This window comes from Rhea pennata, chromosome 6 (assembly GCF_028389875.1).
Source record: "Rhea pennata isolate bPtePen1 chromosome 6, bPtePen1.pri, whole genome shotgun sequence".
NCBI classification, from domain to species: Eukaryota; Metazoa; Chordata; class Aves; order Rheiformes; family Rheidae; genus Rhea; species Rhea pennata.
Window position 1 is genome coordinate 1,060,334 of NC_084668.1, and position 13,970 is coordinate 1,074,303.

At 49.6% G+C, this 13,970-nt stretch overlaps 1 protein-coding gene across 5 annotated transcripts in view; it reads right to left on the reverse strand.

The window, feature by feature from the left end:
• The window catches only part of GPD2 (glycerol-3-phosphate dehydrogenase 2), a 64,493-nt gene extending 52,627 nt beyond the window's left edge, over positions 1-11,866 (reverse strand). For 2 of the 5 annotated variants that reach the window (XM_062578975.1, XM_062578980.1), the window contains exons 1-2: positions 11,792-11,836; positions 9,309-9,403 (exon numbers count right to left, since the gene is read on the reverse strand). The gene's annotated coding sequence lies outside the window, so the exon portion shown is untranslated. Of the gene's footprint in view, positions 1-1,332; positions 1,404-9,112; positions 9,159-9,308; positions 9,404-11,791 lie in introns of those variants that run through there. The other 3 variants (XM_062578977.1, XM_062578976.1, XM_062578979.1) reach the window with 3 other exon arrangements.
• Between the last annotated feature and the right edge of the window lie 2,104 nt (positions 11,867-13,970).

Sequence of the window (13,970 nt, forward strand, 5' to 3'; positions counted from 1 at the left end):
TCACCTCTCCCAGCCATCAGGACTAGGAAAGCAGTTTGACATGAGGTCCCCGTGAGTAGGAAAACGCCGCACTGACACCCACAGTGGATCTTTACATGGTCAGGGAATCAACCACGAGCCCACGAAGAACACATCGTATGTATTTTAACAGTTTGAAAACACAGGAAGTAAAACAGAATGTGTCAAACATGTTTTAAGACAACATTGCAATAATGGAGAGGGGGAAAAAAAAATCAGGCAAGGAAACCTGAACATTTTTAGTTATTAGAGTCAAAAGAGTGGCTCGTATGTGACCTTACTAAAATACCTTTTTTCCAGTAGGTAAGTCTTGTCCCTGGGTAGAGTCGAATCAGAGTTATTTTGACATTAAACTCAGCTTTAAAAACAACACTTGCTTTTAACTGTACTCAGGAGCTAGGACTTGTTGGAGAAGGTGATTACATATAATAAGGAAATGCATTATTTATTGAAACTTCATCTTGAAGACAGGGTACATAGCAGAATTAAACCATTACATTTTCATTCAGTAGGACTGAAGATAGAGCAACATAAGGTATACAGGTTTAAAACTAACTGGAAATCTCAATGATCATTTCCTACACCAGTTCACTTTAAGAATCCAGTTTCCAAGACAACTTTGAAATTCATTTTATTTTTGTTCTTAAAATGAGGAAGCCATGATTTTAGGACTGTATGTTTTAATGAACCATACATTTTCCTCAGTATTTCTGAAAAAAATCCAGGATTTTTAAAATTGAAGAAATATAGCCACGTATTTTATTCAGCTGACCTTTACATATCTTTAGTTACAGGTTAAACAATTCTTGGTGCATTAAGCTAGATCTAAAGCTTTTCTTCTTATGAATCACACAAGAAATACCGCATATATGAAGAAAAATAAAGCACAAATTCAAAGAGTTGTTCAGTAGATATTAAGTTGTGCATAACGACGTTGCACAAACTTAGAAACACACACACCAGACCGTACACTCACCATACTTACGGGTTACTTGAACGGCCTGGGGCTGTTTTGTCAACAAACTGGAAGATAAGCTATTCCTCATACGACACCTTTCACTGTTTACATGCGCGTGTTCCAGTTAAGAATTAAAAATAGTTATTAGGCCAGTGCCAGAGAATAAGGTTATAACTAATATTACACCTGTCCCTGTCCGAGGACGGCTGCATCTAGCCCCTTTCCAAGTCCCCTTTCCGACCCGAAGGCTCCCGCCGCCCGCCCTTCCCAGCGGCTCGGTTCGGGAGCTGACACCCACGCCACTGCCCTCGCGCTTCCGATCAGCTAGCGGCAACCTGACGGGCTGGCGTACCTACCTTCGGCTTCACAGGGCATGTTCCAAGTTAACCCTACAGCGGCATATCACTTGTACTGACAGGCAACCTGCTCTTCTAGCGCCGTAACTTCTCGTTCATTCATCAGCTAAAAAATAAACGTTGGTTTTCAGACAGTACTATTGGTTTCACAAAAAGCACGACACTTTGATGCAGAAAGCTTTGAAGCATCTCTGTCATCAGCTCCAACACACTACAGCTGACTCCACAACTACAGAGGCCAACAGCTTTTATCTAAGTTTTTCTGAACGAAATCTGTCAGGAGCCCTACGAAGTCCACGGCCGGCTGCACGCAGTAAACGTTCCTTCGCACGCATCGGTAACGGACAGACTTCTGAAGTTAGAAGATTATCAAACTCAAGTGAAAGCTCCTGCTCGGGCCTGCTTTCTTGACAGCTCTGGAGGGACACGTACCACCTGCAGAACGCCGTCCGCCGTACCGCGACCCGTTTTAACCTGCTAACATTTCCCACCGGCGAGACTCGCCGCGCTGCAGGCGCCCGCCACGCCGCCCGGGAGCCTCGGCAGGGCCAGGCTCGGAGCCGCGCGCCGGGCACGCAGAGCGGGGCGAGCCGCTCGCCCGAGCGCCCCGCGGGCCGCGACCGCCGCAGCTCGGAAGCTGCTCAAAGGCTGCGCGGGCACCAGCCTCGGCGGAGGATCAGGAGCGGCGTCCACTCCTGCTGTCCAGGTCTAACGCTCTTGGAATATAAACCCCACCGCCCAAGTACTGCTACAGGGTCCTCCCACAAACAAGCCCTATTTTCAGTGCACGCAGGGCTATGCCAAGCCCTCTTACAGCGACGAAGTGCTGCACACGGGGTGGTTCATGCCCTACAACAGTGAAGCACGGTGGTGCATCTGCACACGACATGTTTGACCATTATTCCAGCGTTGGTACATCATACCATTCTGCTACCCACTGCACATACAGCTATCCTAGCTGCATCAAAATGAAATTAGATACGCCACTAAAAATAATTTACCACAAAAATTTCACTATGCAAGATAGCAACTTTAGGAAAGTTGCGCGCTTAGTGTCCTTCATGCAGCCAGAATTTCTAGTCCCAACAGCAAGCTGTCAATACAGGCCCTATCCTCCACTCGCCTGATGGTTCGGTACTTGTATTATTAGCTCTACTTTGCATCATTAGCTCTAGTCGCAGAGCTGATAGCCAGATTATATGCAATTCTTCAGAGAAAAGAACTCTCCTGGGAGACCAGCTGTTCAGATTGCTACACAAATCTTGTTCATCATTGGTGAGAAAAGCTTATTCAAGAGACAGAAAGGAAAATACAGCTTAACACGAGGCACTCCAACGTAAAGCTCGACAGGCATTCAAACCTACAGACAATGCTTCTTAACCTGAAATGTCACAGCTTCATCCCCCGAACCCGCTAGTCCGTATTTGTGAATTACCAGCAGATGTATTTGGATTAGGCTGAATTGAACTAGGGGTATTAGCTGGTACTCCAGATAAGTAAGCCTGAGACGCACAGCTGATGGGGACACTATATCCACGTGGCGGTTTGTTGTGCTCCACTCCAAGGCTCTCCCCAGGTTTCCAGAGCGCAGACCTATTAGAGCATACTGCAATTTCTCGCCCTGCCCAAACGCTCAGGTTTCTTTTCAAAGGAAACTGCAATGCATGTGGAAAATGGCATGCAACAATGTCTCCTCGGGGCAGGAGGACAGCTTAAACGCTGCCAAGTCGGGACATGGCCAAGGCACAAGTGCACCCCAGCACAGACATAACAACAACAGAAGTAAAAAGTTCTTTGCATGTATACTATGAAAGAGATGCTTGCAATTTTTCCCTCAAATTATGTCCCAGAATAGCTGCTCAAGGCTACTGTGAGCACAGAACAGGATAAACCAGAGAGCAGAAGATGACAGGCAAAGCTGCTGAAATGAGAGGGAATGCAGTCCACATAATTACAGCAGAAGATTGTACATGGAGCGCTATGTGCGCAAAGGAGAGACTAGACTAAAAAAATTGCAAGTTACGTAACAAAACTTGATACTCCGCCAAGCTTAGGATCAATTACTTGGAAATGATGGAAATTCAATAAAAGTTTGTATTAATAGAAATGACAATAGCAAACAGCACCAGAAGTAATGCAGTAAGACATGTTATCTTTCCATAATGCAAGTATTTTGAGCAATTTTAAAAATGGCTTTACCAGCGTCAAGTTGCACTTGGAACATTAAAACACTACATGCTGGAAACCGTCACGTTTTCAGTAAACCTTAGCCTTTGTTTCAGAACAGGTTATTAACGACACGCCTTAGACCTATGCCCTCGAACCAAGGGACCGAAGTCCTTGACAGGCTTTGGAACAAGCTCAAAGAGGAGCAGAGAGCTCCTCACCGTCACGGGACGGCGCGTGGCTCACCACCGCGAGCGCGTACTGCATGCAGCGTGATCTGTCCGAGAGCGAGGTAACCCGCAGGAACCGCTCCTCAGGGAACCAGCTGAGCACCAGTAGTCGAAATGGAAATTATGCAAGAGATTTACCAGGGCAAATTAGTTTTGGAAACTGAAAATTAAAAGCACGAAAGATGTTTACGCACACCGTCTTCACGCGAGGAGCCGCTCCCTTCTGCCTCGCCTTTCCTCCCCAGTAACCCAGAGCCGGGCTCACTTTGATCCCAACAACCGCGTGTCCCCCGCAGGGCGATCGCTCGCTCGGCGGCTCCCGCTCCAGAGCGCGGGGCTGGCGACGCAGGCGCTCTGGGGGCTGAGCCTCCGACACGGGCGCCGCGTCTCCGGCATCACGGCTCGTGCTCTGCTTCCTGACCTAACGCAGCTGCTAGGGACAGCTCCTTCACCTCACCTTCTCCTCCGCATTCATAAGAGCGCAGCTTCCATTCTGTTTTTCTTAAAGAAGCGACCTCAACATCCACCTTCAGCAGATGTTTCTGAGTGTTGTGCCCCACAGGACAAAGTTTGCCTCCCTGCAATTCGCAGTAGGGCGATATAAGCCCTAGAAGCGACTTGTCTCCGTGGTTTCCCATGGGTCACAGCCCAGGTAACGTCAACACAGCATGCCTGGTTTTGGAGATCTTACTTTGAGGCGTCCAGCTCTGCGCAGCCGAGACAACGCGCAGGCGGCTAGGTGACTGGAAGTAAGCGTTGCAGTGTTCAGTATTTCCATGCCCAAGTACTCTTCTTATTTTTAAGACATTGGGCTGGATCTAAGTGCATAGCCAAAGTTGGGAGAAGGAGAGGAAGCAGGGAGGGGGAACGAAGAAAAATTCAGACGCAATCTCACAAGTTAGAGATCAAAGAAAGACGACTACTTTAGCAAAATCGAAGAGACAGATGGATACAAACTGTAAAGCTTAGCAATAAGTGTGTGACGCCCTGTATGCTGCCATCAGACATGGTGTATGAGACGCAAAACCTGTTAAATTAAGAGAAGTAATCCAATCTGTTATGTTGTATATTTAAGTGCTTTATGAGGCCATTACCATGGAATCTGGGTGCTTCACATTCCGTTTTAAATGAACACATCTAATAAAGTGAGTCACTCAATGGAAGACTCAAAAATAGAAAACTTATAATCACCACCACTACAGTTTGCATAACTTGCCATTGGCACGGTACTGATGTCCAATTTAATGTTTGCCTCCCTTTCCCAAAGCTTTTCAGGAGAGTTTTGAAGGATGAAAGTCCCAGACCACCACCCCTCCAGGCTGAGCGGAGAAGTCGAGGCAGCGGAAAGGACTCACAACAGCTGACGTTGCCACCCGCCGCTCCCTGTCCTTCAGCCCTCGATCCTTCTCGCAGGATTGCTTACAGAGGCGGCCACTGTGACGAGGATTAAGCAGCAGCGAGACAGCCCCTCACTGCGATTCTTACGGCGGGTAACTTCGTAAGGGTTTAAAGCAGCACAATTTTCAAGCACAGGCTGTAGATTTTATCAATGCAGAAAGTAGCCAAAATCGGAAAACAACCACATTAATCTCCCTTCTCATAGCACAATCATCCTCCAGCTTTCATAAAGCTGTTTTTGTTTGTTTTCCAAAAGCAACCAAAAGGCTACGTCAGACCACAATTAAAGCTTAAACCAAACTGAAGATACTTCCTCTGCAACACTCCTAATAATTGCCAAGGATGGGCCATGTTATTTGTAAATTAAGTAACAAAGACACACACACAAAGAAACACTTCCAACAACAACCAAAACTTGCCATCTATCTTACCAGGGGAAGCATGACTTCTAAATATATAATTAGCATACGCCACACCTGTAAGTGAAACCACATCATGCGAAAGCTCCAGCAGGTACAAAACACTGACACGTCGCAGGAAGAGCAGACCCTCCAGATCCTCTCAGAGCCTCCGATGGCTACTTCAGGTTCTTAAATACAAGTTACAGCACTTTAATTAAACTGATCACACAAGAGGTTCCCACGCTCCAGTACAGGCAACCAGCTTGGGTATCATGCCCAAAAGCAGCTGCACTGCATGCCACCCATGACAAGAACAAAAAAGAAAAAAGCAAGTATAGTCGTACTATCCTCATTCCTCCTCATGGCCTCCTTGCTTTAAATCACTTAGCTTGCTTTACGTACACAGGTGACAGATCTTCCCACCATGCACTAGCTGATGACCCAACTGCTTTAAGCTACACTCTGTAAGGGGCAAACTTTCTACGCTTCCCTTCCCATTGCCTATTTACATTTTTGGAACCTAACCCTTTCCCCCACCCCTTACCTTCTGTTTCACAAAGACATATGCGCATCTAAACCTGTCTTACAGGCAACAGTCTTACTTGTAAATATTTACTGGGATTTCCAATATTAACAATTAATGATCTTTCCAAAAAGGCAGCAAGTTTCAAAGAATGAGGCAATACTTACCGACAATAACAGCTACACTGACGATAATGGCTATAGTTCCAAGCACTGCACTTCAGAACTAACAGGAATGCAAAGAAACTCTGAGGTCATCATGTATTTTGAGCTTTTCTTCATCATACAATCATCTATAAATATATCTATTAAATTCTTTCATAAAGCTAGATTTCTTCCAGTCCTATTGAAAGATTTCTTCAAAACCAGCCATCGAAGGAGCAGGAAACCTAGTCTCGGCCTAACTACTGACTAAATTCATGCAGGATGATTCTCATACCCTTTGTTCTTGTGCTAACATTGTCTTTCAGCTTAAATAGTTTAAACAGTCATTCTTGCTCTCTGTATTAATGAGGGCTAATACCAGCCACAAATCCCCTGCCCCCATAAACAATACAGATTTGCAAATACTATGAAAATTAGAAATTAGAAAGTATTCTACACAGAGCCAGTTATTTTATAGCTGCTCAATCTTATTTCTGATGTTCACTCTCTGCATATATCTAATACAAATATTTGATTAGACAGCCATCAATTCAGCTTGATTCTAATATTGAACGCTAAATGAGAAAAAAACACCCTACAGTAATTTCTTCTAGCCAAATACTACAGAAGAAGGCTTTAGAGAAAGAGTGTTTTGCTTATTACAAGACTGGACATAGATCCACATATACAAACGGGCACCTCCCTAAATATAACTGCAAATTAGGTAATTAGGTGTGTCAAGGAAGTAGTCTAATTTCCTATCCCGGAGTACAGGTTGAGAGGCTTGATGAGGACACGCAGATCTAATCCCCTGGGAGGGCCATGCATTCAGTAACATTTCAAAGTCACAATTAATGCCCAGTCTGAGCAACATATGAGAAGCACGTGCAAAGCAAACAAAAAACGTCACAATCCAAGAGTCTATAGCCAGCCAGCAGAGGAGCAATACACCAGGCTTCATCACTGCCATCATCAATTCAGAACTTCAGGGCGAGCTCATCTGGCATTTTGAAACCCCACTAAGACAAAGCTAGATGTGCCCTTGCAAACTTGTCTCAAGCAAAGTTATTTAGGTATATGAAGTATTTTTATAATAGAAATGCTGTGCTACTGTAGAGAAGTTTTTATTTAAATTTGTTTTTCATTACATAATGCTGTTTTCTAAGGCAGCAGTTTTTGGAAAAAAATAGGTTACACCTATATTAGCAAAAGGTGTGGCACAAAAGGAACAGGCATCTAGAGTAAAACAGCTGGTGCTGAGAACACAGCATCCATGATGTATACTTTTTGCACTGCTCAACTAGCTCCAGTCTGGTCCCACAAATACCCCTGAAACAGCTGAAGCACAGGAGACGCACTCCAAAAGGGCACCTTCCAGTTTAGCTTCATCCAAAAGCAGTCCTCCTCACATGCTGCAAAGGCATTCCACAACAAATCAAGGCATGGAAAGATGAGCTGATCAGGAAATAAAGATCAAAAATGTGCTTCTGAAGCTAACTAAAGCCCTCTGTTAATGATCTCATAGTAATTTGTAGAGATCCAAATTAGAACCTCAATTACATCCAGCAGCACAAGACATACTGTAGTTACTTTTCCTTAAGGTTAGTATTCAGGCATTAGAGTGAGATGAGTCCTAATACTCTGCTCAGGAAAAGAGGACCACATAGGATTTCTTTGGAGGCTAAACTACATTCTTTTTCCTCTCCAAACGAAAAAATAGTACTGCGAGATATGTTAAAAATATTCCTTGCACACCTCTTTTAGCTGTTACATTTGCCAACAGTTAAAACAACTATTTTTTGCCATGTATGTTTTCCTACAACTTTCATTTAGCTGATACTGGTTCAATCTTCCTTTTTTTAAAGGATAGTATCTCCACTTTTGATCTGCCTTTTTTTTTCCCCTACTTCTATCTTAATTTTTACTTCATGTTTATTTACTTCTTTCCCAATGCTTGTACATTTACTTTTTACCATTCTTTCATTCTTCAGAGAGCTTCCTGCAAGGAAAGCAACAAGCCTGCACCCAGATAAGTCACTGGCACAGTCACTGGTTGCTTTCTGAAGAACAGTTCCTGCAATCCTGTTCACATGAATGAACCCTCATTAACTTCAGGGGCACACCCACACAGATAAAAACTAATCCCTGGAAAAATGAAGGCTCAAGCAATACATAATAGATCTTAGCTAATTTATACAACTAGACTATCAGATCCCTATTTAACGTAAAATGTAGAATAGCTCCACATATTTTAGAAGAGGTAAAACAACTCTTGAAATCCTGTTTGCCAGCATTTAAACAAGCACCATAACACTGCACCTGACAGCCCTTATTTTGAAACCATAAAGACCTTTACACATGGAAGTAGAAAGTAACATCTCTAGATTGCGGAAAAAGTACATTTTTTAATACTGGCTAAAGCTTGCAAAGACTTGTGTGAACATGACCCAGGTAGCTGAAAGGAACTTGTATGCTGTTTTCATTTTGCACTAATGGTGTTTGAACCTATGACATCTCTCCATCTTTCTAAACTGCAGCAACAGATTAGAAGACAGTATATAGATAGTAATGGACCACTAAAGGAAATAGTACATTATGTTAAAAAAAAAAGCCTAGCTCAAAGTTAGTATTACTGTGCTCACATGCATGTCCACACACAATTAAGCAAAGTGTATATCCACAGTAAGCACAACCCAAATTAGGTGCAAGGTGCATGTATAATAATACACTCACACATTTCTGCCTGTTAGAAGACAGTATCTAATGTTAGGTTAAAAAAAATGGTAAATATCTTTTCTAAAAAAATATATATATTAGCTTATCAGCTTACTGCCATTATGAAAGGGCCTATAATGGCTTTGACTTGACTGTCAAACCTTGAAGACCTTGAAATATCAGATCAAGTAATTACCAACTAACCCTCAGTCACTGCTCCTTATCACTAAGCATTTCCGAGAAACCATACCTATAAATAAATAAGAAAAAGGACAGGTCTGATAACTGCAATTAAAAATACACCATGCTATTAACAACTGCATCTCCAACCCCATTTTCTTATGAAAGATTTTCTTACAAAGAGACTTCAGAGTCTTCAGGCTAATGTCAGAGTACTTACAATTGAGCAAATCCTCTGAAGTAGAGAAACTTTAAGGGTGGAAACTCCAACAGAGTAGCAGCAATGGTTCAAAATGAGCTCACTACAGAAAAAGACTGCAAATATGGAAAATAAAAATGAGATATTCAAAAGAAGTAGAATCGTGACCTGAGAACCACCAGAAGATAAATCCAAGAGTCTGTAGTGGTAAGAGATTTAGAAGTAGACAAGCAGTCTAAGTTTTCAGGGTAAAGCAGTCCTTGCTTCTACAGCTGTTGAACTGCACGTTCCTGCTACAGCTCCTCCTGCCAGTTTAGTATTTCTGCCCCTTGAGCAAGTTGCGCAAGTTGCAGCAGGCACTGGTCACTAAACAGAGGTCCTCTTACAGCAGAAGAGTGACATTAATGAAGTCCTTGCAGCAAGGACCTGGGCAGCAAAGAAAAAAAAATGCTACTACTTCTTCCCCTCTGTTGTTCGCCCCTAAAAGCAGGGGAAACAGACCTCCAGCGCCTGGCAGCAGCAGAAGGTGAAAAGGAGATTGCTTTCCACATCTCTTTATTGCTAGCTCACGCTAAATGGTAAATCCAGCAGGTGGTAAATCTGGACTTGGAGCTTTCAAACTCAGTGTCTTCACACATACACTTCTTCATCTAGCAAAGGCCTTACAAATATTTAAAGAACCGACTGGTTAGAAGAACTCAAAGTAAGTTTAGCAGTTACTTATCACACAGGAATACCCTCACCTGAAAGCGATCCCATGAAAGCATACGACACAAATTAGAAATAATGGCTTTTATTTTCCAAAGTTCATCAGCATTACTAGAGCTAACGCTATGCCCAGCATTTATGCTAACAGCACTTCAACGCTGTTTTTGAAGGGGAACTCAGTACCGCACTGGCTCTGCTCCTTAAGGAAAGCTCAGCGCGAGGGTCCTGTGGAGAGAGTGTTTCTCGACACGCAGGCCCGCACACGCGCGAGCAACCAGGCAGGAACCGAGAGGACCCGCGTGTGCGGGGGGTCTCCGGGGGCTTCGCCACCGAGCGGGGCGGCGGCACGCGGGAGCCAGGACACCCCAGGGGCTCCGCTCCGTGCGGGGGGTCTCCGGGGGCTTCGCCACCGAGCGGGGCGGCGGCAGCACGCGGGAGCCAGGACACCCCAGGGGCTCCGCTCGGTGCGGGGGGTCTCCGGGGGCTTTGCCACCGAGCAGGGCGGCGGCAGCACGCGGGAGCCAGGACACCCCAGGGGCTCCGCTCGGTGCGGGGGGTCTCCGGGGGCTTCGCCACCGAGCGGGGCGGCGGCGGCACGCGGGAGCCAGGACACCCCAGGGGCTCTGCTCGGTGCGGGGGGTCTCCGGGGGCTTCGCCACCGAGCGGGGCGGCGGCGGCACGCGGGAGCCAGGACACCCCAGGGGCTCCGCTCGGTGCGGGGGGTCTCCGGGGGCTTCGCCACCGAGCGGGGCGGCGGCAGCACGCGGGAGCCAGGACACCCCAGGGGCTCCGCTCGGTGCGGGGGGTCTCCGGGGGCTTCGCCACCGAGCGGGGCGGCGGCAGCACACGGGAGCCAGGACACCCCAGGGGCTCCGCTCGGTGCGGGGGGTCTCCGGGGGCTTCGCCACCGAGCGGGGCGGCGGCGGCACGCGGGAGCCAGGACACCCCAGGGGCTCCGCTCGGTGCGGGGGGTCTCCGGGGGCTTCGCCACCGAGCGGGGCGGCGGCACGCGGGAGCCAGGACACCCCAGGGGCTCCGCTCGGTGCGGGGGGTCTCCGGGGGCTTCGCCACCGAGCGGGGCGGCGGCGGCACGCGGGAGCCAGGACACCCCAGGGGCTCCGCTCCGTGCGGGGGGTCTCCGGGGGCTTCGCCACCGAGCGGGGCGGCGGCAGCACGCGGGAGCCAGGACACCCCAGGGGCTCCGCTCGGTGCGGGGGGTCTCCGGGGGCTTCGCCACCGAGCGGGGCGGCGGCACGCGGGAGCCAGGACACCCCAGGGGCTCCGCTCCGTGCGGGGGGTCTCCGGGGGCTTCGCCACCGAGCGGGGCGGCGGCGGCACGCGGGAGCCAGGACACCCCAGGGGCTCCGCTCGGTGCGGGGGGTCTCCGGGGGCTTCGCCACCGAGCGGGGCGGCGGCACGCGGGAGCCAGGACACCCCAGGGGCTCCGCGCGACTCCCCACGGCCGCCGCGCACCCGGTGCCTCCGAGTCACTGCCCCCGTTTTCCCTGACCTCCCACAGCTTAAATGCACAAATATCTTTAAAAAGTAAAAAATAAACAGCATGGAGAAGGGAGGGAGCGGCGGCCGCTGGAGGAGCCGCGACGCCCCCGAACAGCCCCTGCGCCCCCGCCGAGGCTCCGAGAGCCAAGGCGGCGGCGGCGCGGGAGCGCGCGGGAGCGCGCGGGGGGCGCGGGCGGGCGCGGAGGCCCCGCGGCCCAGCTCGAGCCGGGATTCACAGGCGGGAGCCGCTGCTCGAATTGATCAGTCAATAGCAAAGAAGTAAAAAGGCCACTTACTCCAGGAGCGGGGGGACCTGCCTCCCCCCGCACGCCGCAGCCGCCGCCGGGCCGAGCCGCGCCCGCGCCCGCGGCCGCCTCCGCGCCGCCCCCGGACCGGCGCAGCGCGGCGCCCCGCCCGCCCCCCTCCCCCGCCCGCCGCGGCCTCCCGCCGAGCGGGCCGAGCCGGGCCGGGCCGAGCCGAGCCGAGCCCGGCCGCGCCGCGCCCCGCGCGGGCATGGCGGGCCGCCGCCGCCGCCTTCCCCCCGGGCAGGCGCTAGGCCCCGCCGCCGCCCCGGCCCCGCCGCCGGCCGCTTACCGCGCTGTGGCGGCGGCACCGCGCGCCGCAGGCGGGAAGCTGAGGGGAGCCGCGCCCCGCTCCCGCCCCGGGCTATATCCGGCGCGGCGCGGCGCGGCGCGGCGCGGCCCCGCGGCGCCCTGCGCTGCCCTGCGCTGCCCTGGCGCCGTGCCGGCGCCGGCGGTGCGGGAGGCCGCCTCGGGCCCTGCGCCCCGCCGGCGGCTCGGCGGCTCCGCGACGCCCCGGGTCGCGAGGTTCCGGGGGCTCGGGGTGGCCCGGCCTCGCCTGGGGCCGCGAGAGCCCCCGGCCCGCGTGCATCATCTCCCGGGAGCCTCCCGGCGCTCAGCTCGGGCCGCAGGCAGAGCCATTTCCCAGTCACAAACCCTTTCAATGGAGAGCGGATCCATCACGTTATATTAATGGCCGTGCGTCTGCCACTGATCCCCCCACTTGTCTACGAGACTAAATCGCAGTCCAGAGAGCCTCACTGCTTGTGGCCAGAGAGAGGACCTTTCCACCGCGTCTCTTGATTCGTAACAGAGTCACGGTGTTCGAAACGTGGGTGATTCACAGAGGAGATCCAAGAGCTCCTGACCAGAAACATACTAAATCTCTGACAGTCCATCTGTAGGGAAACAGGTAGCACACAAAGGACATACAGAGCCAGATTCACAGCTTTTACTTTCCTCTCCACCGGCTATAGCATGGCAAGAAGCTGGTTAAGAAATGCAATCTGTGTCTGCAAGTGACTTGATAGCGCTGCCAGCTCTCTTACTTCAACTGAAATTTCTCGTGAAACCCTGCTGAACTACTCATTTTTACCAGACTTGGCAGCAGCAAAATTCAGCAGTTAATCCAAGTCTTTGTAGAGCAGGAGAAGCCAAACTTTCCACCTTGAGCCATGCTGCATGACACCCATTTGGGGCACAGATGATGGCGTCTACCACAGGATGCTACAAGCTGGCCTTCCCTTGCAGTATCGGGGAGAGGAAATCCTCTACAGTACCAAGTATAGGGGCAGCACAGGCTATACAGGCCTGGTTTTTTCTTATTGAGAAAGAACAATTCAATATTGAGAAAGAAGAATTTCAGTTTTTCTAAACTGAAAGCATTCCAGTTCATTTGTTCTCTAAGATAGCAGCTCTTCTCCAGTCTCAAACTTCCAACAATGAGACTAGACACTTGCCCGTTAAGGTTTGTACATGAGTTGCAAAGTGCACAGCCTGAGTGATGCCTTGACAAATTTTGTGTATCCTCATTCTGTTTACTGCCTTCTGTTCTGTAATACCAAGCAACAAGATTTGGAAGACTCCCTGTTAAGAACGAAGGTCTCTCATGGTCCTCTTCGTTTATCATCCCAGTACCCAACGTCACCAGCCTCCTGGGGCCTCCTCTGTAAGAGCTGTCAAACAGCCCTGCTTTGGGGGAGTCTTATGGACGAAGCACCAGCTCGTGCTTCTTTTGCAGTGAGAAAGCCAGACACTAATTAACAGTACATCAGGATCTTCCTCCCCGTCCAAAACTCATTGCTGTACTTCTGGCTGTGCTTTCTCCTGCAACTTTACATTTTTTGTGCGCTCCAGTCATGGTCTTGCAAGTATTTGGGATCTCCTTTTCCATGCAGGAGCAAAACACTAGCTGATTCAGTGGCTGGATCATACCCATACACACACCTCTATGAGTCTATCTTTGTCTATACACAGCTGCCTTTAACAGTTGCCTGCTGTAGTCGGTGCCACAAATGCAGGAGCCCTGCATCCCCTCTGCATTGTACTGTCCGTGGTTCCCTGCTTTCCAGACATGCAGGGATCAGCGTGTGTCTCTAACCATGCTACTTGGCTGACTCCCAGGAACTGCCTTTATTGCTGTTCTTCCTTGCTCAGTGCGTAGTCAACATGCTTT